Source organism: Clupea harengus, chromosome 25 (assembly GCF_900700415.2).
Source record: "Clupea harengus chromosome 25, Ch_v2.0.2, whole genome shotgun sequence".
NCBI lineage: Eukaryota > Metazoa > Chordata > Actinopteri > Clupeiformes > Clupeidae > Clupea > Clupea harengus.
In genome coordinates this window covers 4,282,943-4,310,126 of record NC_045176.1, presented here as the reverse complement: position 1 = coordinate 4,310,126, position 27,184 = coordinate 4,282,943, and the positions used below count along the sequence as shown (strand labels likewise).

The window sequence follows — 27,184 nt, the reverse complement described above, 5'->3', positions numbered from 1 at the left end:
CGTTAGATGACGAGACAGATCATAGTGACACAGGCTGTTTTTTTTCTGTCATATGAAGGCTGAGACATTCATAACATTTTATTCAGTCTTACTGATGGTCCTTTTGTAATGCCAACATGTGCACTTCGTTGTGGATAAGTAAAGCCTATTCTGCTACATTTTTGTAGTCCTGGTAGTCTTTTGTTTGGCATATTGGTGAGGTTATTAAGAGGACCATTTTTCAATCGTTTTGTTCTTGATGAATTAATGTTTGTTTATTAATCAGTTCTTTTTCAACAAATAATTCAATTATAATTATGTAGCCGGTGGGACCAATGGGTGTAGCGAACTTTTATTTTGATTCACCTCTGTCACCTTTCTCCTGTGTGTACGTCACTAGTAGGGGCTTGGGCTGGGTTCCAATTAGTTTAGTGCGAACAGGCATAGATATATACACCTTGGGTCCTTATGCCGGTAGCCATCCATTGCTGATTGTGGAGTGAAGCCGCGTTTTGGAGCGTTGTCTTCAGCGACACGGTATGTTGGAAATGACTCTCTTTTCCCTTTCTTGGCGTCAGTGTTAAGTGGACTAAGCAACGTTTTGCCTTTGGTTAGGTAGCGTGTTATAGAGCGGATGCCAACAGGAACGAGTTGAGCGTCTTCCCTACCAACTGCAATCCATATCCCGTTTACATGCATCGCAACGTGTTAAGTAGCAGTCAGTGTATCAGGTATGTTGCCCAACCCGTCCGCTGTTGTACGTGGTTGTGTTTTACAGTTAACTGATGGTGACATTTCACGTGTGTGTGTGTGTGTGTGTGGGTCGTGCGTGTGTTTGTGTCCGACCGTAGTGCGGTGGTTATTGTGGTTGCTGGCCGCATATAGATACCAGGTGCATGACGTTCTCGGGTGCAGCTGTTTAGACAGCGAAGGTACGTTTTGTCTATGCCTACAGCACACTTGCTAACATACCACTGCTTTGGGTCCTTGCAGTAAATAGCCTCTAGTGGTTTCTGTTTAAGGTTACCTGCTCATCTGAATCCTGTTTGAATGAGTGTATGCTTCGAGTGTAAGCCAGCTGTGTTTGCAAACACTTAAACTTGTACTCTGTTTGTTCCTGTCTTATAGAAGCTATTGAAGCACACAGCTAGACGGCATTGTTAGCTGCTGTTCTCTTCCAGTTAGTTATAGGTCCGGGTGCTGCTTTTAGAATATATGTATCTCTGTTTTCCCCTCTAGCCTGGGGGCCTAGGTGTGTATATGTGGTTAAGAGGATATTGTGAGCCACAGGTTAGAGGGTTTATTTTTGTTTGTTTGTTTCATTAATTTGTTATCTGTTTCCCCTGTGTCATCTCCCCTGCCGCAATAGCCTGGGTATCGTTTGGGGCCCTAGCCTAGATTACAGGTTGGCCAGGTTTTCCTCTAAGATAGTTTCTCACCTTTGATAAGATGTGCAGTGTAATGCAGTGAAGTGTGAACCCCTTTTTCTTAATGTGCCCAAGTGGTGCGCTTGCGGTGGTGTGGCCAATGAGCTAGTAGTGTGTGCTCTCCTTCACATGTGGTATTGGAGGCAGGCCCCTGTTAGTCTGTGTGGTCAGTGGCTCCGGATTCTTACCCAACGGCTGGGGCATTCCCCTGAAGTCCATTTAATGTATTTATGTATTTATTTATTGACAACCAAAGTGACACCTTGTTTTAACGAGAAACAAAATTAAACCTAATCTTTCATATCTTTCCAAAGAACCTGTGTCGGACCATTATTGGGACGGAGTTCCCCTTGCTCTCTATTATAGCTCAAGGGGTGGCGTAGTCTGGTGAGAGGCTGGCCGGGGCTACAATTACAAAGAGGACAATTCGCAACTGTATATACCAACTTTCACTTGTTTTCGGCAATTTTATTGCAAAAAACACCTACAAATAAAAACTTTCATCCCAACTTTTTGGAAAAAGTCCTGCGAAATCAGGAATTTTAGGCCGCAAATATCTCAAAACATTTTCTTCCAGAAGGCCAAAAAGATAAACTGCTGTGACAAAAGCTGCACACTTTGGGGATAATTGTCATAAAAAGACATGTTCCGATGTTTAGTTCAATGTACAGTTAAAATAATTGTTCAGTTGTTATATTGACTGCTGTCATTAAAAGAAACACATGAACACCATGATTCCTTTAATCGTTTGTGTCGGTGGCCGCGCCGCGCACCGTGCCCCCCCAAAGCTGTAAACCTAGGGGAAACACTGTATCTCGTAACATTGTCTGTAATAAGTGGGATTTTTGCATGGTGACTCACCAATAACATTGAGCCTGTAATCAGAAACAGCCTTCCTCCCCTCAGCATTTATCTCTCCTTTGTAGAGTCCGCTGTCATTCTTCCGCGGGTTTGTCAGCTCCAGAGAGAAGGTGGTGCTATCAAACTCTATTCTGCCCCTATAAGAGTCTAGAATTCTTAGCTGGCGGTGTTTATTATTATGTGGATAATATCTAACAACATCCCATGATTGATTAAAAACCCAAACTGCATCATCTGTATCCATGTTGTTATGTTTCTGCATGATCAGGGTGACAGAGTTTCCTTCTAGAGCAAACACAGACTCTGGGGCACTGGCCACTGTGGAGACAGAATGGTGACAGTGTGCTATAAGTGTCTCATTGTGAGAGAAGGTTCAAGGCGCATTTTCATGAGGACTGCACATTATATAAAAATATATGTGTTTATTTAACTATTAACTTTTTATTTTGAGTCACTGTGTCAGATCCCTTTGAGTACTCTGCCAATTTTGAAAAAGTGTCCAGACTCTGATGTTGCAGCAGATACGTACCTGTGTGAAGGATGGCAGCAAGGAGAGACAAAGTCCATTTTGGATACATCTCTGTACCTTCAACAAGCCTCTTTATTCCTGTCAAAACAAAGACAAACTGATGAAGCCAGTGGCAAGAAGTAGATCACAGCAAATATATGACAGGCGATAGGTCACCCACAGAAATCATGATGTGGATAATATCAAATAACATCACATTGGTCCTTTATTAGACATGTTTTAAAGCGGTTACCATGATGATTCAGTGTCACCGTTTCACAAATGGCTGTCCCCGGATTCGAGTCCTGATCAAATCTCCTTCTATGAATATTATGGTACTGTGCTATATCTGATTTATCTGGTAGATTGAGCCTGTGAGAAATCTATAGTACATATTGGTTCATTTTTGGCGGTCCTCCTTACCATTTTACTCTGAAATAACATTTTGCTGCCTATGTAAAGATTCAGCAATACTGTCAGGACCCAGGCAGGGACTCAGGCGCAGATCAAGACATGTCTTTCACAGACAGAAATTCAATGGAAGACAAGGCAAGTTTGTAACCAGGAAAGCAGTCAGACGATCAAAAATCCGTAAGGCCACAATGCAGTTCGGAATTAAACAGGTTAGGTTAGTACTATGTACGAAAAGAACTGTGACAATCTGACAAATTAAACTTGAAAGAGTAGGGTTTAAATAGGGACTCTGGTGCAGATCAAGTCAAGTTTTTAAAAGAAAGTATTTTAAAGGGAAAGCAGTACACAGGCAGACAATCTAAAATCCACTATATGGTTATATGGCTCATATGGCCCTAGCTACTAGAGAGCGGTGTATAGTTTTTGAAAAGAAAACTATTTTTGAATCATGATTTGTCTTGTGTTCATTTAGACAGAACCTCTATTCAAATAGTGAATTGTCCTCTGAACTCGAGATTTACTTCTTTGGCCATATCACCCAGCCCTAGTCACAAGCACGCTCTGTGAGAATGATGAGATGGCCGCTATATCTACATACAGATTAGACCTTAAACATCCATGTTGTTATAATGTTACACCTGGTTCATAATTGGGAGAAACTGAAGCCTATTTTCTTCCTGATGCAATCCCATCTGCATTAAAGAAAGCATTTACATCTAAATCTAAGGATTTAAGGTAAGTTGAGACGGCTCCCTGTGCATAGTCTATTATATTTTACAATATGCTACACAACTTCTTGTGCAGACTCTGGGTATTTTTAAACTAGACTATTGCAATTCCATTTTCACGGGCCTGCCTGCATGTAGTGAGACCGTTGCAGATGATTCAGAATGTGTCAGCGTGTCTGATCTTTGATCAGCCAAAGAGGACACATGTAACTCCTCTGCTGGTGAACCTTCACGCTTTCCCTGTAGCTGAAATAATTACATTGAAGTCCCTCACTCTCGCCTGTAGGACAGTCACTGGATCGGCACCAGCTTATTTAAATGCCATAATTCACCACTATTTACCCTCTCGACCACTTCACTCCTCTGATCAGCGTCTGTTGTCTTTGCCTTCTCTACGTTCCATTGACAGCATTTACAAATATTATGATTATTATTATTATAAATAATGAGGACCCATGGAAATAGTTTGTATTTTCATGTTAATGAATGCAGAATTTGGGCGAAAAAATGACCCTGACGCAAGCATACAAGCAAAAACATTACGGTGGCATAGGCTAATAAGTAGTTGTGCGTTCAGCAGCTTGGAATTGGGATAATTCAGAACGTCCCACCTCCAGTAGAGTTTGGAGCTTTCAAAAAACCTCCCACTTTCCTACTCGTTAATCCACGTGTGATACATTATCTACTATTCTGCTGCCTCGTTGATACTGCCAGCACTATCTTTCTGCACTGAGTTGCCTTTGACAATGGCCGTCAATACACAATCAAGTATCATCAATCGTTGAAGAGTGGTCCGAACCATAGACATAGATGTCTATGGTCCGAACAGTTATGACCATAAAATTGACCAGTTGTAACCAGATATCAATCACGTGACCCCCCCCCCCCCCCCCGTTCAAAACCAGAGAGAGCACAATGGGAAACTACTTATCGATATAATCTAATTATAGCATACATTGGGTTTCTATATAGTACACATGTAGCCTCCACTTCCCCCTTTCATAACATGCAGTTGCTAAAAGGGGGAAACGAAAATAAGCCCACACGTCGAAACTATTGTGAGAAGTGTCAGTTTATGTCGCTAGTATGATGTCAATATGACTATTGAAACATCTTTGTACTGTCTATTTTTTTTCACTGAGAACCGCTTTCCTCACGTGCAAAATAGGCTCCACACCGAAACTCTACATAACTTGCATCTGCAGCGCGGCTCATAGAAAATCAATTTTAAAAACAGGTAACGCAGCCGCAAAGCAGCCAGTGTGAAACTATGGGCACTAGGCTACGGGTCTTTTCAAGGACAAAGCATCATTCTAAATCAAGAGCTATAATACAAATAATGTAATAACCAACATTTTATCAATATTGATTCAATTACATGACAATGTTTAAACGGTTTCCTCGCCGACCGGTAGCATGGCAAACCCAATTTCGGATTCAGTTAACAAAATCAAGGTGTAGGCTACTCACCAAGTTCGTGCAGCTGGATTTAAATTTGCCGCTCCTTCTCGAACAGACACTAGCCCCACACGTCACCAGGACAGGGGAGCCAATCATATTTGCAGTCTAACCAATGAAGTTTACTTTCACTTTTAGAAGCCAATCCCTTTTCAGTCTTTTAAACAAAAACAGCGCTCACGTTACGTCGCTCAGGAATGCTGTCATAAACTGTAGCTATTTTTGAATCAGATAATCCTAGACCTTGACTGTACTTAGCCTAAACATAGGCCAATTACAGCAATACAAAGTTCAGAATCAGAATCGGAACAAGTAGTGCAAAGAGTGGAGAGTGCAAGAAGAAGAAGTAGAAGTACAGAAGTACAGTAGGATACAGCCTACAGTAAAGGGTGGAATGTATTGCACATTTCGTATTTGAGATACGAGATCAAATAAATCTCGAGACTTGAGAATACATTTGATAAATATAATTTGTAGTTGTAATTGTACAGTGGTTATTTTGGTGATCCAGGGTTATTGCACAGTGCCACAGTGAATTAGCTGTTCATTTGTGAGACGGCTAGGGGGAAGACACTTTTGTGTCTGGAGGTTTTGGCGAACAGTTTTCTGTAGCGCCTACCAGAGGGGAGAAGTTTGAATAGGTTGTGACCAGGGTGTACAGGTCTTGGATGGTGGACAGGTCGGCACCGATGATCTTTTCAGCAGACCTGACTGTCTGTTGGAGTCTATTCCTATCCAGTTTGGTGGCCGATCCAAACCAGACAGTTATGGAAGTGCAGAGAATAGAGTCGATGACTGCAGTGTAGAACTGGACCAGCAGCTCCAAAGTTAATTTAAACATCAATGTATTAGTATGTGTATGTATACAAAACATTCTCAATGCATTTTTTTTCTCAGAAGTTTATACCAGCTCTGAATCTCTAGCTGCTGTGCCACTTCTGGGGTGAAGGACTCCTAACGTCCTGTATAAGTCTTTAAGTCAGAAGCATGAAGCCTATATCACTATCAGACATACATTCATTTGTTTCCATAAAAGTGGTTGGCTCAACCCCAAACTGTATCAGTTGTAAATGATGTCCCTATCTCATTATTGTATTCACCTTAATAATCTAATAAAGAACATTGAGCCTGTATACAGAAACAGCCTTCCTCCACGCAGTATTTATCTGTCCTTTGTAGAGTCCACTGTCATTCTTCTGCAGGTTTGTCAGCTCCAGAGAGAAGGTGGTGTGATCAAACTCGACTCTGCCCTTATAAGAGTCTAGATTTCTAAGCTGGCGGTGTTTATAATGATGTGGATAATATCTAATAACATCCCATGATTGATTAAAAACCCAGACTGCATCATGTGTGTCCATTATGCCTCTGCATGATCAGGGTGACAGATGTGACTGCAATAAATAATGCTAATTATGCTTACATTAAAGTTCCATTGTTTTTACTGTCAGTAGTCAGACATTAAAGTAATCTAATTTATGCCTAAAAGCGTATCTCTGTCTTGGTGATTTATTATGAATAATGCACCAAGGCTGTTACTGGAACGGACAGTATTAGGCATATAGTTAAATAGGCATATTCCGCGACCCAGGTACCACAAACGAAAAGAGTCTTGACTGCAATCTCTTGCCGCTGAGAAAAAGACAATAGTGCTCATCAGGGCTCTGATCTGTATTTAGATATAGCTGCCAGCTCATCATTCTCACAGAGCATACGTGTATCTTTTTCACAGCTATGGACGATTCTCGATTTTTTTTTTAAACTCAAGACACATCATGATTCTAAAATGTTTTTCTTTACTAAAACTATTTGCCGTTCATCAGTAACTAGGGCATATGTGCTGTTCGGGCCACATCGCCCAGCATACAGGTTTCAGTCTTTACACCCAGCAATACCAAGAAAAGTCAATAGGTGGCAATGGCACTCTAAATCTTTGCATAGGCACAAAATGTAACCGTCATCGTATTCATCATATTTCTAAATAAAATGTCGTGGTAATGGTAATGAGGTAAACGAAAAATGTGTCAAAATGTATTTTAGATTTTTGACGGACTCAATTTACAAGATAAATCGGACTTAACTCCGTTTCATAATTTTCATAAAATGAGATTTGATTTGCAACAACACAGTCAAGTCGCAGTCATCAAGACATGCTAAACAAAACAGATGACAGGAGTGCTACCAAAGTCGGTAGGCCTACAGTATACAGTATTACAGCAGTAGAGTTTACCTAGATAGTAAGCTATATTTGTCAAATTTAACATCTCAAATGACATTTGTAAAATTTGACATCGAAAGGATCAAACGACAGACCGAGAGAATTGTTCAGTGAGTGACATTAGAGGAAGAAACTTTGTCTACCGACAACGTTAATATCGTAACTCTATGGTCACTCGAAATAAGTGTTGGTGCTGGTGTTTGAGTAACAGCAGAGCAAACACCAACCTCGATTTTTCACATCTTTTAAACACAAAAACTCGAATAAAAAGGGAATTAGTTCCATATATTGCCCAGCATCACGTGTGACATATCGAAACGTTATGTCACACGTGCTGCTAGTTCCTATGGGCGACCTATTGCCTGTCGTATATTTGCAGTGACCTACTTGTGTACTAGTGTACTACTCACTGGCTTCATCAGTCTGTCTTTGTCTTGACAGGGAGAAAAACGCTTGTTGAAGGAACAGAAATGGATCCAAAATGGACTTTGTCTCTCCTTGCTGCCATCTTTCACACAGGTACGTATCTGCTGCAACATCAGCAGATCAGTCTGGACACTTTTTCAAAATCAGCAGTGTACTCAAAGTTATCTGACCCAGTACTCAAAGTGATCTATTTATAATGAATATAAAATGAAGTAACTCATATATGTTTATATAATGTGCAGATTTCATGAAAATGTTGTATTCATAATTAATTTTACACTGCTGAAGTTGAACCCTCTCTCACAATGAGACACTTATAGCACACTGTCACCATTCTGTCTCCACAGTGGCCAGTGCCCCAGAGTCTGTGTTTGCTCTGGAGGGAAACTCTGTCACCCTGATCATGCAGGGGCATAACAACACAGATATAGATAGTGCAGTCTGGTTTTTTAATCAATCATGTGATATTGTTAGATATTATCCATATTATAATAAATCTCGTCAGGTAAGAGTTACAGACCCTTATAAGGGCAGAGTAGAGTTTGATCACACCACCTTCTCTCTGGAGCTGACAAACCCACAGAAGAATGACAGCGGACTCTACAAAGGAGATATATATGCTAATGGGAGGAGGGCTGTTTCTGAATACAGGCTCAATGTTCTTGGTGAGTCACCATGCAAAAATTCCACTTATTGGAGTCAATGTTACATGCACTTCAGAGATTATTAAGGTGAATAAGATAATGAGATAGGGACAGAATGTACAACTAATACAGTTGTTATGGGCTTGAGCCAACCACTTTTATGCAAACTAATTAATTTATGTCTAAGGTGATCGGGATATAGGCTTCATGCTTCTGACTTAAAGACATATAGAGGATGTTAGGAGTCTTTCACCCCAGAAGTGGCACATTAGCTAGAGATTCAGAGCTGGTGTAAACTAATCAACCTTCTATGAGTGAAAATAAAAAAATGCATTGAGAAAACGCTCTTTTTTTTATTTATATTTAAATGAACTTTCATAAAATTGCACTGTTAGCATTATAAACAGCCCAGGCATGCATTTAAGTGAGTATTTCACTGATGTTTTTCATATGTGTACCTCATCACTTCCGCAGAAGTGTATATTTATATTCCAGACATCTAATTCATAGCTGTTACTATATTTATAGCCATTATCAGTGCAAATTAGGCTACAGCGGACCAGAAATGAAGTAGGTTGGCTAGTTATTCAACTGCACAAACGCTTCTGGTAGACAAAAGTTTGCCTGGGATGTTTCTGCTCTGCTGATGGGGAATATGTGTTTAAGCCATTAGATGATGATTGAACTACATAACAATTTTTCATTCAAGATAACATCTCGGTTAGGTGTTTACTGTGTGTGTTTTGAGTGTCTTTTAAACATTGTGTGTGTGTGTGTGTTTGCAGAGCAAGTAACAGCCCCTGTCTTGACTGTGGAGTCTGTCTCGTCCAGTGGTGACCTCTGTAATGTGAGAGTGACCTGTACAGCTGGTGACCTCTCTCTGACCTCAACCTGTGACATCAGCACCTGCACACAGGAGGAACAGACTGCACCCTTTAGCCTTGCCATCTCTATTAAAGATGATGTCATAATCTGCAACCATAGCAATCCAGTCAGTTGGCATCATGCTACAGTGGAATTGGAGATGATGTGTCAAAGTACACAACATAAGAAACATCAGAAGACCTCTATATGGATCTATGTTACTGTTGCTTCAGGACTAGTACTATTCGTCCTTGTTGGTGGAGTTTTGTATTTTCGAATGCATTCAAAGAATCAAGGTACAGTGCAGCATATGTTATCTGAGTAACACATTGTTTTCAGTGGTCTAATATCTGACACCCAACTAACAATCAGAAAGTATTAAACCTTTTTAACAGTCCTGTAATATCAATGTTTACTGAGCATAGTTCTTAACTGTCAGCTAATCCTGATCATAAACTGACCCGATCCCAAACCCCAACTTTAGGCAAACTGATGGCATCATAAATGTTGGTTCCTCTTTTGAAAATGTTTGATACATTTTTTTCATTCACATTTTTCACTCAAACGTCAAAACTTCATGCATGACCACACACACACACATTCACATAGAGAGAGAGAGACAGACAGAAAGACACACACACACTAACTCCTTTTATGGTTAAACCACACACTGTTTCCTCCCTATCACCAGTACTGTTTATTTCCAGCAGCCTGCCCTTCTGTAGTGTTTGCTTACTAATGATGCCTTGTGCTGACATGCATCTATTCACTAATTCTGGGGATCATTTTGCAGCAGGCAGTTCTTCAAACGTTTATCAGTCAGTTGAGGTAAGTACATTTTTATCACTCTTTTTAAAATCCACATTATTCAGTCACTCATTTCACAAGTCATTGTGTGGTGTTGCTCCCTTTGGTCTGGGTTTTGTTCGTCTGTGTTCTCCCACGTGCCCTTTTCCACATGAAATATACTCTCTACAGGAGCTTAGATGAAGCATTTTCTTCATGGTAGGCTTGTCCTTACACACCTCCTCATTTCATGGTATGCTTGGCCTGAAACACCTCCTGCTTTCATGGTATGCTTGGCCTTAAACACCTCCTGCTTCCCCTCTGCCTTAGTAAATGTAAACTCAACTGATCTCTTATCATCCATACCTTCCTCAGCACCTGATCCCAAACATCACCTCCTCTCCACTGTCATGAATAAGACCCATACAGGGGTGTCTGCATTGAGCTCATACTAAATCCCTGCCAGGCCGGGATCTAGGCTGCTAAGTCAGATAACTTGTGAATCAACTGCTTTCTGCCAACTCTGTTCAGTCCTATGTCACTGGGAATCGTGAGTTTAGGAAATCTCAAGCAGCGGTTTGCCACGTTCAATTACATATTGTATTTCTTCTCTGTGTTCAGACCCTGAGCCCATCATCAGATGTGAAGAGGTGGAGTCCCTCCAAGTCTTACTCTACAGTCTCTTATGCTGTGGTAGACCTTCCACAGGTGAGATTAATACACTTGCAGTAATATTACTTCCTAACCACAGGATGGTTCAGATATCCTGAATACTGGGACAAACTAAATGATACATGTCTTCCGAATCTGTTGCTGTTGATTTGACTTTTGTGTCTAAAATGCAGGAGTGACAATTAACCTTGCAATGCCTCTTTACATTGTGGGTGTCATTTCTGTAAACAAACCTGAGAAACTGGTCTAGTTCCCTTGTAACAGCTTGTTAAAAGGGTTCCTTCTTAGGTATCATTGTCTTATTAGAGCCTTTCCTGTTTCTACTTGTCTCCTCTAGAAATCCTAGTCCTGAGTCCAGTTAAATGTCTTCCCACCATTGTTACAACCCCCTGCGCCCCTGCGGACGGCGTAGTGGCCATGCAGGCAACAGTGGGGGCAACAAGCCAATGTTGATTGACTGATTAACCACACCTGGGGAGGTGTGAGGCGATAACAAGGACCAGTGGACACCTGTCTCTCTCTCAGCATAGTATGTATGGAATTAATAAATACGCGTCATTTTGTAAGAAAACCTTTGTCGTCTGCCTCCAATGTTCATGTTGCGGTCACGAGCCGGCACTAACAACCATCTACTGCAAGGTCCAGCCCCATACCAGCCCCCACACAGACCTGGAGACCCCACAGCCTGAGCACGTCTACTCCTTGTTTTTTTACAATCTTTTAAAAGACAGAGGTGACTAAACAGGGTGTTAAATATTTAAACGTCATATATTATAGTCAAAGTCAAAGTCAAAGTCAAAGTATTTATTGTCACATGCACCAAATAACTTAGCGTCATCAGAGCAGTGAAATTCTTATGACCTGGCAGGCAACATCTACGTAGTAGACGGGCAATACAAGGTACAAAATAACATGTAACATATAACATATAACATACAACATGTAACATGTAACATATAACATAACATATAACATATAACATAGTACAACTATTTGAATTTAAATGAAGGGCTAGCAGCAGTTTACAAGGTGAAGGAGTGAGGAATATTAAATTAACTTAAATAATGTGCATACCGTATATATGTAGTAAGTAGTGAGTGTAGTTGTATGAGTGGGGGAGCAGAATGTACATGTTAATGGCGACTGTTCAGTGGGTCAGTGTTGCTGGTTCAGAAGCCTTACGGCCTTGGGGAAAAAGCTGTTTGTGAGTCTGGTAGTCTGTGCTCGGATGCTCCGGTAACGTCTACCAGACAGTAGCAGTGTGAGAAACGTGCTAGTCGATCATACTGTATGAAAAAACAAACAATAAAAACAGTAATAAACATTAAACTGCGTAGTGTGTGCGGAGCCATTGTCAGTGCGACCTTTCTCTACGGCGCACAATTAGTACTCCTATCATATTATAAGGCTTTAGAATGGTTTCATGCACAGCCAAATTGATCTTGATGTAATTCAGGGTATATAGCACCACCTGTGCTCCCCTTTTATCTAAACATGAGTATAGAAAACAGAACATACATGTGGGGATATAGAATCCGACCACCCCCATGTGCAGAGGTTCTACTCAAGGTTTCTTCCTGTCGATAAGGAGTTTTTTCTTGCTCCTGTCGCCATTGTGCTTTCTCTAAGGGGGTTCAGGCTCTGGGCTCTGTAATGCACTTAGAGACAATCCTATTATTTTGGTGCTGTGTAAATAGAATAGAATTTAATCGAATTGAAAAAAACTGCATGTTGCTCATACACAATGCTAGATCTGTAAATGTGAAACAAACCAAGCAGCTGGGGATCTTGAACAGTTCTTTTGCCTGCACTGACTAATATCTTAGATGAGGACGGTGGGGGTTGGAAAGAGATGAGTTCTGGCCAGGTGTCTTTGACGAGAGCATGAGATGAAAAACAAATAGATGAGTGGAAACAAAGTAAAACTTCCATTAAATAATATGTGGAATTGTATGGTTTGAATGATCTTTGTAAAAAGAAATTCAAGACATTTTTGGGGGGGCTAGTATTTTGTGTTGGCTACCCTAACACTGTAAAACACACACAGGAAGGAAGGAAGTTCATGCAGCTTGTCTTGAGCATCAGCTGAGAGAACAATCTTGAAATAAACAGACTGAAATACTGTGTGGTTACAAACCAAAAGACCAATGCTTTCATTTTTGCAGAGCTTGTGTCTGCATGCAAACACAGAGATGGGGGGACACCCAGTGGCTGGACAAACACAAGCTCAGTGGAAGATGAATGAAGGTCAGCCTTTGGCACTATTCAGAGCCCCAACATCATCCATGGAAGCCTATCCACCCAAGAGGCTCCCAGGAGACTGGGGTAGAGGGACCTCTTCAGTGAGCGGATGGCAGATGGAAGAACAGAGTTCAGAGGTGAACTGGGGCCTGTGATCCGAGGACAGGTCTGAAGGGACTACACAATGGGCAATCCAAGGGCCAATGAAAGCGCTTGCCACATCGAATGTAGTTCGGGATGACAGAGGAACTGCTTCTGCTCCCCTTGTGGTTCTGGCGACCAACATTAAAAGGTGTAGAGTGAAACCCCTGGAAGGTGGGAGAGGACCCATGAGGTCCATCAGGGGGATGACGGTTGTTACGACCCGGCTCTTGAGCCGCAACAAATGAAGAGCCAGACCACAGAGTTGTATGAAATAAAGTATTTATTTCTAGAGCTGCAACGATTAGTCAACGTAATTGACGACGTCGATTATGAAAAATTGTCGACGATGATTTTTATTGTCGACGCGTCATAAAATATATATATATATTTTTTTTTTTGGCAGACGCTAGCAGAGCTACCGGTAATTTTCATTCGGCATTGCAATGCACTATAGGAAGTGCGAAATAGTGCATCTTTAACTAATAATAATTGACCATCATTGAGAAAAATGGAACAGAATCTGCAAATAGCCTAGCATACAAATCATGCACCGTTTTCTTTGCCCTCCGTTCTCGTACCTTCATGTGCTGCATATCAGAAATGACCGACTGAAAAGCGAATTATTCTGAGACGGCTCATGTTACCATGGAAACAATAAACAAAGCTAGCTTTAGTAGCTGCTGCATATGAGATATGGCTAACAGAAAAGTTGTCATTTTTCTCAATGATGGTCAATTATTAGTAGTTAAAGAAGCACTATTCCAGTATTTCAAAGAGAATGAGCTGTGGGAGCACAAGAACAGTGAGTGTCTAGCAGCAATTATCATAGACATATATGATATATCTATAACTTATAGTAAGGTTTTAAGCTTACATGTTGGAAAACAGAATGTCTCATGGAGGATGCTTGCTAACGCTATTTCATTTATGTTAAGTGCAATGTAGTAAATCAGTGAATTATCAGAGTAGCCTGTATTTTCGTTTGTTCTGAATAGTTAACCTTCTCAACTTAGCATTCTTCAAACAAAAGATTGTGTAAAAAATATATATTTCATAAGTTGAATTTGAATGTCACTTGCAGCCCAGTTATTCTTGCGTTATTTTGCACTTGCAGAGGCTTGATTGCTACTTTGAGTTACTTTTAAAACTTTATTTGCACTTTCTCTTTACTTTTAAAAGCATATTTGCACTTTAATTTGTATTACTATTTAATTTATGTATTATGATTACATTTGTTACTCAAATACATTTGAAATTCAAATTCCAACATTTTGAGTCGTTATTTTAATTTGCTATGGGAAATAACCATTAGATTAGTCGATTAATCGAAAAATTAGTCGATAGATTAATCGATTACCAAAATAATCGTTAGTCGCAGCCCTATTTATTTCTATATCACTTAAAAGTACAGAGTAAAAAAGTGAGTGCCAAGCACCAGCACCAAACACATGGTGAGAATGCCAGCCTCCTTCTGAGGGCAACCTGCATGGCTTTTATCCACACCTCCCCAGGTGTGGACAATCAGGATTATTATGCCCATTCACCACCTAAAAGCTGTTGCACTGCCACTGCAAAGCCAGTAGGGGTGTAACACTTCCCCCTTTAAAAGGGTTCCTCTAGGAGCTCTAAAACCGTTGGTAAAGCCCCTCTACTGTGTCATCCAGTCTTCAGCCCTCCACACCTAGGACAAAGGAGAAAGAGAGAGAGACAAACACAGGGCACATGCCACCCATGCCATTGACTGCATCTCCAGCAACAGGCAACCCTGAGTCACTACAGTCACATAGACTCTTACAAATTCACATCTTGCCTGTGCACTCACAGGCCAAAACACTCCAAACAGGCACAAAACCACACCCATGGAACTAAATGTTCTCACCACATAGTCCTAGTAGACTTTGCCCAACAACCATACATGGATACCTTTACAAGTGAACATGCACAAGAGGTTCAGACATAAAACTGCTACACTTGAACACAAAAAAACAGTAACAAGTGACCCACACAAAGTGGAGCACAACAGACAGTGATCCCATACCACAACAAATTACTGGAATTTCCAAGTTCTATACAGCACGAACAGACACACGTGACCAATCAAGATTGGAAAAACCACCCCCACAATCACAACTAGTGTGGCTCACTACCACACAAACAAAGTTATTGCCTTCACCTGGCTAATAACGTTCACACGTGATTCACAATGGGGCGGACATCTCCACAACAATTAATTGTCACTGAACACACAACACTAACCTCATGAACATTCACATCTAGGTAATCTAAACGCACAAAGTGGGCAAGTCCACACACACACACACAGCTGCAACTCTCAACACATCACAGGGTTGCTCACGAAAGGTATATTTCCTAACTGCAATGAACACAACAACAATCAACGCCAATAGTTTCTTAAGAGCTCCCTGCTCAAAAAGGGTTTACCACAAGCCAGACAGAAACATCAGCTACTGACAGTTGAGCATGCAGGTCACAGAAATATACCATTGAACAAACCCAAACTCAAGAATATCACTGGTTTTAAAGTATTGAGCAACTCTCAATCTACCTATGAAAAAAAACCTAACTATACCTCTCTAGGTCTTCAGTGGTGTACCGGGCTCGAGGCGACTTTAAACGCTGAACTCGCGAGTAGACAGCAGACTACAGATATAGTCAACTGCCTAACTCCGAAGCGTACCCCCACCCAAGATAACCACCCAAAACAATAAACAAAAACATCAAAGCAAAATAACAAACAAGTGCTTCGATGGAAGGGCAGCGCAGCCACCCAGCTGAAGCACTCTAACTAGGAGAGTTTGCTCAACACCTGCCTCTTCACTTACCCTATGCTAAACTCTGCAGTCTGGTCTCCACAACAATAAGGTCCAAAAGATCCCGGACGAGCCCCCAATTGTTACGACCTGGCTCTTGAGCCGCAACAAATGAAGAGCCAGACCACAGAGTTGTATGAAAATAAAGTATTTAAAAAATAAAAAAATAAAAGCTGTTGCACTGCCACTACATAGCCAGTAGAGGGGCATAACAAGTGGCAGTGCATCAGCTTTTAGGTGGTGAATGGGCATAATAATCCTGATTGTCCACACCTCGGGAGGTGTGGATAAAAGCCATGCAGGTTGCCCTCAGAAGGAAGCTGGCATTCTCACCATGTGTTTGGTGCTGGTGCTTGGCACTCACTATTTTACTCTGTACTTTTAAGTGATATAGAAAAAAAAACTTTATTTCATACATTTGTTGCGGCTCAAGAGCCGGGTCGTAACACACTGCAAAGCCAGTAAGGGTGTAGAGGGGCGTAACAACGGTCAACACAGGTCTCAGCTCATTTGTTGAGTCTTTCTTCATGCCGTGCCAAACAAACTTAGCTGCAATGAGACGCTGTGTGGGCTTTCTGCCTGCGTGTGTGAGGCCGTGGATTTAATCAAAAACATCACGCCTCCAGCACTGCGGTACCAGAGTGTGTGAAGCAGAGATCAGCGAAAGCTATCAGCCAGCTGCAGGCCTGTAGCTTCTTCCCTGACGGCCAGGATGCCCGGGTACCAAACCTGGTCCAAGGCCACACATGCAGTCAGTTCCCAGGTGGGCAGTCCCAGTTAGAGAGGAGGAGAGATAAACGGCCGTCGGGTTGGGTTTCCCAGCTGTGGTGTGTTTCCCAAGTGTTGAATGTCTGTGGTGAATTCTGAGATAAACGCATTGTGGCATTGTGGCCGAATAATGAAGACGATATTTTTGAAACTCAACTTTTAGGAAGGTGAATATTTGTGTATTTAATTTTGAATGCTGGAATTTGTTTTTCAGTTGAAATATACAACTCACCGAGAGATATATGGCACTCTGAGATTCTTCTGAATGAAGAGTGCATTACAAATAAAATGAATTATTATTATTAATAATTGCAGTGCAGAAAAATTCAAGCATTGATACTGCTGTTTTTTCAGCTTGTAGTGCCAAATAAAATCAACCATCATAAATGCTGTGGGATTTTTTTTCAATTTGTGTCAAGTATTGTTATTGCAATATGGTTTTATTCAGTTCATGTAATTCAACATGCGATTTTGCATTGCGGATATTTGGCACTGTTATACGGTCCATCAAAACAAGCTCATGTGTTCTGAAAGGATGAGAGTTTAGACATTCAACTTCATTTGACTCTTTCTGACACTGACAGTCTTTGCATAACTACCAACGCCAATAACGATCCAAAATTGTTCAATACCCCATAAACTCAGCAGATTCTTAGGCTCTCAACAGGAAGGTAATAGAACTGTAGAACGATAACTTATGGCCTGAGTCCAGTTTATTATGTCCTTTTTGTGAACCCATTCCATACATGCCAAAAGTATGATGAATAACCGTATCAGTTTCCATTTGATATTTTATGTATATAATACATTTACATGTTTACATTTCGTATATATGTTATACAGCCCAAGAACTTCACTATAAAAAACAAGAAAATCCCAATGGGCAAGACTCTTTTGTGTGCATTTGTTAACAGATCTATGTGCTTCATCCCAATGTTTCCCTCCACCTCTGGGGGGTATTCGTCGTAGCGAGCTAAACGGTTTAGCGAGCTAATTTTCAGGCTAAGATAAAAAACGCCCCTCTTTTTGGTCCGTGGAAGCAACTTTTGATAAATCACCATAGTTACATATCGATTAGCACTAACCTGCTCCAGGGCAGGCTAACTTAAGTGTAGCTGGATAAGCTTGCCACACCCCCGGAAAAAGGAGGGATCCCATTGACCAAGGACTGATATTAGAGTTAGATTAGCGGAGGGAGAGAGTTCTTTGCGATCGCCAAGATCCATTATTCTTGTATGAGCGCTACCGATTCAGCCGACAAGGAATCATTAATTTACAAGACCTTCTCGAGTCATTTATTGCAAACACCACATTGACTGTCTTGCGCTTTTTTGCGAGTGGTACATTTTTGTAGTGTCGGTGATGCGGAGAACAAAGCACTCATAATTATATGTGTTATTAGTACACCATAGCATATCATTATTGTAGAAAATGATTACGGTGGACTCATGATAAGAATAGAGAGAAATACAGACAATTTATTTTCACTGCTTCAATTTATTGCATTTGTTATTAATACATTTGGTCATTTAACAGACGCTTTTATTCAAAGCGACTTCCAAGGAAATGTAAAACTACATCGAGGAAGGAGGTGAGAGGATTTGAACTAGCAACCATGCAGATGCAAACCGGTAGATGAAACCTCTGTACCAGCTGACACTTGGCATCAGGTATTCATACATAGAAATCACCCTATAAACATCCCAACACACCTTGCTCTCACAGCGGTGGTGGTGTTGAATTTTGCCATGATTATGGTCTTGTATTCTTCATAAGCGTTCATGTTCATCTCCTACTCGCCAGCGGAGAAAAAAAGAGCCCTTTTCTTTGAGTTTAGAACCATTATACCGTTAGAAAATCATGGTTTTGGTGATCGACCTTTCCTGCCTTTTGAAGTAGGACGTGCACGCGCAAATGCCATGATAACTTTAGCCTGCTTGAAATTAACCACATGATTAGGATGCGGGTCAGCCGTTAACGAACCGATATTTGCTGTTCTCAATCAGCTCGCTAATCTTAACGGGCTAAAAGGCCAATTGATTAACTTAGCTTCAATCCTACGACGAACGTACCCCAGGTCCCTGATCTGCCATTCCCTGCATGTGGAGTCAGTAATCACGTGTTGCTTGCTCACATGTGTCATTTCTCATCCACAAGGCCTGCATCTCTGCCATTCAGGACAATACGTATCAAATGTAACTGAATTACCACACTGAAACAAGTATTCAGTCAAATTAATGTATTGACATACTTCCATTTACTATATCCCTTGATACCAACATATTTACATTGCCTAAAGGCACTTAACACAGTCCATGGCCTGAGCCCCCCTAGAGCAAGCACACATGCAATGGTGGAAAGGAAAACTTCCCAGGAGGATACCAAGAAGGAGAGGGGAGTGTTATAGGAAATAATAAACAAACAAACAAACAAACACATATATACAAAACATGTTTTCTCTGTAAATGGTCTATAGGACGATGTAATGACTTTAGGTTACAGTCTGCATTGCTTGTGTTTGTATTAACATCTATCCTATTATAAAACAAGTCTGGTAATATAATCAGATTGGAAAGCATGTAAAATGTGTAGATACATCCATTTTGGGAACAAGACCAAAGTGAGAATTAGCTTAAACTGAAAAAAAAACATTTGCTTCTTTGTGGACACTTTGTTGTATAGAATGGAGGTGGAACAGAAGACATCTGAACTTCAATATTAAAGTATTTAAAACAGTACACAAGGGTCATTTCACCTCAGGGCATAAAATGTGTCCTGCTTCACTCACTCTGAGTTGCCTGTGTTATTTGAAACCCATTCCATACATGCCAAACATTGGATGAATATGAATATTAGTTTGCATTTCTAGACTAGCTTAGCTTCTTCAGCTCCTGAGCTGAATACAAACAAATACATATTCAGTACAAATGCACAATACAAGAGACATTTGGACACACACAGAAATATGTGCAAAATATTTTTTCAGCAGAGATGTTTTCAGCTGGCACAGATCCATTTCTAATTTGAATGGATTCTATATTCACACATGTATGTTCTGTTTTCTATCCCCATGATTAGATAAAAGGGGAGCACAGGTGGTGCTATATACCCTAAATTACATCAATATCAATTTGGCTGTGCAGAGAACAATTCTAATAATATAAAGTATAAATATTTAACACCCCTTTTAGCCACCTCTGTCTTTTAAGATATAGTACAAAAACATGAAGGAGTAGATGTGCTCAGGCTGTGGGGTCTCCAGGTCTGTGTTGGGGCCAGTATGGGGCTGGACCTTGTAGTAGATGGGGGAACTGGACTCAGGACTAGAACTTCTAGAGGAGACAAGTAGAAACAGGAAATGGTCTATTAAGACAACAACACCTAAAAAGGAACCCTTCCAGCAAGCTGTTACAAGGGAAATATACCAGTTTCTCTGGTTTTGTTTACAGAAATGACACCCACAATATAAAGAGACATTGCATAGTTAATGGTCACTCCTGCATTTTAGACACAAAAGTCAAATCACCAGCAGCAACAACAGATTCTAAAGACGACCAACTCCTGGCTGTATCATTTAGTTTGTCCCAGTATATAGGCCATCTGCTTTTTACCATCCTGTGGTTAGGAAGTAATATTAATGTGAGTGTATTAATCTCACCTGTAAGAGGTTTTCCACAGCATAGGAAGATGGAGACACATATTTGGAGGGAGTCCGCCTCTTCTTAGCGGAAGATGAGCTTGGGGTCTGAACACAGAGAATAGAGAAGGTGGCTGTATCAGTTACAGGGGTTAAAGCAAAAAAAAATCCTGAGCCTGAACGTGGGGGAGGGGGTGGGGGGGGTCGTGTCCCGTGGCATGGACACATTCGCAGGGTCAAAAAAACAAACAAACAAACATTTAGAAATGAATGATTGCAGATTATGGTGAGACTTTATAAGGGTATGTCAGTGGAAGAAGATTTGATTTGCAACCATTTCATTGAGGATATATGAAAAAGGACAGCGATTTACTTTAAGTGCAACAGTGAACTGTAGATAATAATGTAGTTTTATATTGCAACATTTCCATAATGACTTTGTTAATAGAGAATATATCAATAAAATAAATAACAAACAAAACATTAAAATGTTACAAGAACTGGTAACTTTAATGTTGGGAAATTACCACAAAACAGGACTTTGTCCATGTACTTGTTGGTGGCTTCGTCGACATTTAAGGAAAAAAATGCCGTTTTTTTTAGCTTTCCCGAAATACGTCTTTTAAACTCTGGTGTTATGCCGTGTGTGTTAAAATAGCGGCATGCCGATTGGATATTGACAGTTTAGTCAAACACACGTCACACACACGGTCAGTTATTGATGCCGGTACATCAGCTGTGGATGTTGCTCCCGGTAAAGGCGTTGTGTGTTGGAGAGCTAGTTGCATATATTAGCTTTCTCGAGCACAAAGTGCAGAAGCAAGCACCTGCTTCTCTTAACTTCTTACACCAGCTACCAAAAGGCTTACTGTCCTTCCCTTTCCATCTCTTCTATCCATGCCCAGCGCCATTTATTTTTATGAACTTACTTTCCATCCTACTCTCCTTTGGTGTGATGTCTCTCTACTCGGGCATCTACGCTAGGCAGAGCGATAGAGAAAAGTCGGTGTTTAAAGCACATTTTCCCAAGACCCGCCCCAATCTACTTCTGATTGGCTAATAATGTTATTTTGAGAGCGGGAGAGTTGTGCTCCTTTCATTTCATTGGCAGACGAACTCATAAACTCAAAAGTGATGGTGATGATATCGAAACGTGTTTAAATTTTTTTTTTTTTTTAAATATTTTTTTTCGCAGCCAAACGCCGCATGCCGGAAATCCGGCACGGTGCCGGAATACTTTAATCCCTGCAGTTAGTTTGTCCCAGTATACAGCACATCTGCTTTTTACCATCCTGTGGTTAGGAAGTACAGTTCAACAGTTTCTTCCCCCAAGCAATAGCCCTCTTAAATAGCTCTCACACACAAACTTTATAGCACTTTATTTAACTTTATTTAACATTACTATTGTTGCACTACCTCCATTCTTATTTACTATTTTGCTCATACTGGCACTATCTGTCCTTGTATTGTTGTTCTGTGTTGTCTTGTTGTTCTATTTGTGATGCTATAGCCTGCATGGAGAATACCAAATCAAATTCCTAGTATCTGTATACATGGCGAAATAAAGTTGAATTGAAGTAATATTGCAGCGAGTGTCATTGATCTCACCTGTGAGATGTTTACCGCAACAGATGAAGATGGGCTCAGGGTCTGAACACAGAGAATAGAGAAGGAGGAAGTGTAACTGGACAGCTGCTTTGGATTATCAAAACTCATATATTCCCAGTGACACAGGACTGAACAGAGATGGCAGAAAGCAGTTGTTTCACAAGTCATCTGACTTAGCAGTCTAGACCCCAGCCTATCAGGGATTTAGTATGAGCTCCATGCAGACACCCCTGTATGGGTCTTATTCATGACAGTGGAGAGGAGGTGATGTTGGGGATCAGGTGCTGAGGAAGGTATGGAGGATAAGAGATCAGTTGGGTTTACATTTACTAAGGCAGAGGGGAAGCAGGAGGTGTTTAAGGCCAAGCATACCATGAAAGCAGGAGGTGTTTAAGGTCAAGAATACCATGAAGAAAATGCTTCATCTAAGCTCTTGTAGTGAACATATTTCATGTGGAAAAGGTCACGTAGGAGACACAGACAGAGTCTCACCTTTGCACAGACCACCTCAGACTGCTTCTTCTCTGGGAACATCTCAGTGGGAACAATTCCCTAAAAGACAAGACAGGCACCCAATCAAGCAAAACAGCATTCGATTAAAACACACAGAAAAACAAAACCCAGACCAAAGGGAGCAACATCACACAATGACTTGTGTAATGAGTAACTGATCAATGTGGATTTTAAAAATGCAATGTCATGCAATCAAACTCTACTCTGCCCTTATAAGTGTCTGTAATTCTTAGCTGGTGAGGTTTATCATTATGTGTAAACATACTTACCCCAACTGAATGATAAACCTTTGGAGAACTGCCTGCTACAAAATGATGCACAGAATTAGTGAATAAATGCATGTCAGCACAAGACATCATTAGTAAGCAAACACTACCGAAGGGCAGGCTGCTGGAAATAAACAGTACTGGTGAGAGGGAGGAAACAGTGTGTGGTTTAATCATGAAAGGTATTAGTGTGTGTGTGTCTTTCTGTCTGTCTCTGTGTGATCATTATGCACGAAGTTTTAACTATCTGAATTATAGGGGTTGTTTACAAGTTTGCCTGTCTTGACTTAAACATAAAAACAAAAGGTAATCAATCATAATTTTGATGAACCATGATTCATAGTACCATCAGTGTGCTTGGGGTTTGGGTCAGGTTACGGTCAGGATTAGATGACAGTTAAGAATGATGCGCAGTAAACATTGATATTACAGGCCTGTTAAAAAAGGTTTAATACCTTCTGATTGTTAGTTGGGTGTCAGATATTAGACAACTGAAAACAATGTGTTATTCAGATAACATGTACTGTACCTTGATTCTTTAAATGCAAAACTCCACCAATGAGGGCAAAGATGAGTAGTACTAGTCCTGAAGCAACAGCAATATAGATCCATATAAGGGTCTGCTCGTCACCAAGAGGAAACTCTTGCTCTGCAAAGACACAACAGAAGAAACTTGCTATTGTCTTCATGACACACACCGACACTGAACCAAATATTAACTCATACTAAAAAAAGTAGCTATTGATTGTCATTGCACATTTGTGAGAACATGTGGAAAAACAGAGGTTCTGTGTGTGGAACATAAATCCACATAGAGGTCTGCTTGTCACCAAGATTAAACTGATGTTTCTTATGTTGTGTACTTTGGCACAGCGTCTCCAATTCCACTGTAGCATGATGCCAGCTGACTGGGTTGCTATGGTTGCAGATGATGACATCATATTTAATAAAGATGGCAAGGCTGGAGGGTGCAGTCTGTTCCTCCTGTGTGCAGGTGCTGATGTCACAGGTGGAGGTCAGAGAGAGGTCACCAGCTCTACAGGTCACTGTCACATTACAGAGGTCACCACTGGACGAGACTGAGTCCACAATAAAGTCAGGGGCTGTTACTTGCTCTGCAAACACACAAACACAACACACACACACACACACACACACACACACACACACACACAGTGTTTAAGACACACGCAGCAAACACCTAACCGAGTTGTTATGTTGAACAAAATAATTGTTATGTAGCTCAACCACCATCTAATGACTTAAACACATATTCCCCGTCAGCAGAGCAGAACCATCCCAGGCACACTTTTGTCTTTCACACCAGAAGCGTTTGTGCAGTTGAATAACAAGCAAACCTACTTTATTTCTGGTCAAATGTAGCCTAATTTGCACTGATAATGGCTATAAATATAGTAATAGATATGAATGAAATGTCTAGAAATAGTCTAGTGTCAGAAGTGATGAGGTACACATATGAACAACATCAGTGAAATACACACTTAAATGCATGCCTGGGCTGTTTATAGTGCACACAGTGCAATTCTATGAAAGTTAATTTAAACCTAAATGTATTTGCATGTTTACTGTGGTACCCCAACCTGCTTTTGGGGTCCCACTTGGTCTAAACCACGCACATTCACATTTACTTCAATAAATGTATTATTATTGTTAAAACTTTATCTATGTGTCAGAAAACAATGTCCTATATAGGTGCACAATAAATTGTGGCTACGCTACGGCTTTCGACATGGCTTGGTAGATCTCGATACACTATCAACTTTAAAAGTAGATCTTGGTTCAAAAAAGGTTGGGCACCCCTGGTCTAAATGTTAGTGAATTCCCTTGGGAAAGGTCATATACCTTGCCAGGCCTATACTGGGCAGTCTCTAGGACCTTGGGGAGGTGCTCTAGGGAGGTCAGGCCATCCATTAATTGGAAGCTCAGACTAGTTTGGCACTGAGCAGCAACTAGTCAGACAAGGGGTTTTAAAGAGTCAGTGGGAAGCAGGACTGACGAGGGAAAGTGTACCAGTAACACTGTGTGCAAGCCTGTGGGTTTTCGGTTCAGTTATTTTTGAATACCTCAGTTTGTAGGATGAAGAGTTAAAGTAACACTATGGAGTTTCTGGAGCCGCCAGGTAGGGGGCTACTTTCTGCTGGACTATTCAGTGACTTATTTTCTGTCTTGCTTTGTGTTGTGTTGCACTTGCTTGATGTTTGACTGTGTTAGGGAAGTTGTTGGCAAGCTAGTAGTGATGGCGAAATGAAGCTTCATTAACCTTCGAAGCTTTCCAGCCAGACGTGTTGAAAAAAGGTTAATTACTCGAAGCTTCGTTCGCACTCTAGTGACACCTGCTGGTCAATAAAAATACAGTGTAGGAAAGATTCTCGGGACCGTGAATTTGTTCAATTTGTTGTGGTGCGCAAGGCCTGCTAAAATAACATGCACACAAACGTATGGTGAAAAAAACATACCTCCATTAATTCAAATTTCGTTGTATACAATGACAATAAAGGCTTTCTTTTTCTATTCTTTCTTCTAATAATTGTATGACCAACAAATTTAAGGATTGTATGATGGCACAACGGTTGGCGATGTCGCCTCATGTGTCTGCCGAACTAGTAAGTAGCTTACTTGCCGTCTTGCTTTGTCTTGTGTTGCACTTGCTTGATGTTTGACTGTGTTAGGAAAGTTGTTGACTCAGTAGTTTGTCATAGTGTCAAAGTAAGCCAATTTCAAGAGATTTCGCTAGGTTTAGCCGCTAGCCTCTCGTTAGCGATTAGCAATTCCTACATAATGCCACTTTAAAGTGCTTTTGGAATACTGGTCAGTACTTTTGTAAAACAAAGGGTAGTGAGTGCTTTTGGACAACTGGTCAGTGAAAGTGCAGGGCAGTGAAAAGGGGGTGAAAGTGCTTTGTGTAACTGTGTGACTCTATAAGGTGTTATTACTGTAACTAAGTTGCTTGTCACAGATCATACATTTCACCTACGAAAAAAAACGATACTCATTAAATTTAAGGTTTGTGACAACATGAAATACCACAATAATAGGCTAATGTCAGGGAAGTCATACAAGCTACAAACAGACCTTATTAGGAGAAATCAAATCAAAGAATTCAAACAGGGGTGACGACTTTCTCTTTCTTACTGGCTCCATAACTCAATCTCAAATAATCTATACTACTAACATAGGGTGACGCTAAAATGTCCCGGTTTAAACCAATCACTATGAAATTGACCCGGTTGTCAGCGATTACATAGCCGATGTGGTCTTATTATAGCCTGATCATTAACTAAACCCATGTAGAAAGACTAATAAAGCGTCCAGCGTATGATTTGAACAATGTGTGTGTGTGTCAGTCAATCGTAGCGGTCTGCGTCTGCGTAATCTGTGCAGCCAGCGTTACAATGTATATTTGTAAACATTGTTGCAAAGCCTCTTCTTATATGTCTCGTTTTAACGGTCAGGCTACCGGTATATCAATAGCTAGGCTACATTACGACAATGCCAAAGAGAAAGTCAGCATTCAGTAAAGATTTTGCAAAGGGCTTACCCCTTCCTTCGCGAAGTCCATGCGCAATTTCACAGCAGACTTTTAGCCGATAAAATGATACTTCAGCAAATTCACTCCTCTAACAAATATACGGAATGAATGTTTCCAATAGGGTGTGTGTGTGTGTTGTTGGAATAACACAGGTAACACTTTACGCTAAGGGTACAGGATACAATTATCATGAATTCACGCATTAATTAATTAATGTAGTATATGTATTATTATGCATTATGTCATTAATGATTTATGTATTACTGCATTCCTTAATATCCCATGAAACACAACTAAAGCATTAGGTACGGCACATCATTATGAATGATGATTTAATAAGTATGATTATGATTATTTCTTTTTATGCAAAACAATGTGGTCATCACTGCGCAAATTCTGATTTGAACACAACTTGTGCATAATAATGTACCCACCTAAGTTGATGTGTTGTTCATGCATGAGGTCATGAATGAGAGGCTATAAACTCATGTCAATTCCTGATGATTCATAAGATATAAAGGAATGAAGTAAAGCACAATAATAATTAATAATTCATGTACCCTTACTGTAAAGTGTCACCATAACTTTAGTTCAAGCCTGTGGCAGCAGTTCAAAATAGTTTATTGCCATGCAATGAAAAATAC

General features: G+C 40.6%; 2 long non-coding RNA genes across 2 annotated transcripts; both read left to right on the top strand.

Moving 5' to 3' along the window:
* The first annotated feature begins 296 nt into the window (after nucleotides 1-296).
* Nucleotides 297-1,794, top strand: LOC116219526. Its single transcript, XR_004163207.2, has 3 exons — nucleotides 297-516; nucleotides 595-710; nucleotides 831-1,794. It is a non-coding gene; the product is annotated as an uncharacterized LOC116219526 (long non-coding RNA).
* An 8,384-nt stretch (nucleotides 1,795-10,178) lies between these two features.
* LOC122128854 lies at nucleotides 10,179-11,353 on the top strand. The gene is made up of 3 exons (XR_006151659.1): nucleotides 10,179-10,352; nucleotides 10,932-11,018; nucleotides 11,320-11,353. It is a non-coding gene; the product is annotated as an uncharacterized LOC122128854 (long non-coding RNA).
* The last annotated feature ends 15,831 nt before the right edge of the window (nucleotides 11,354-27,184 follow it).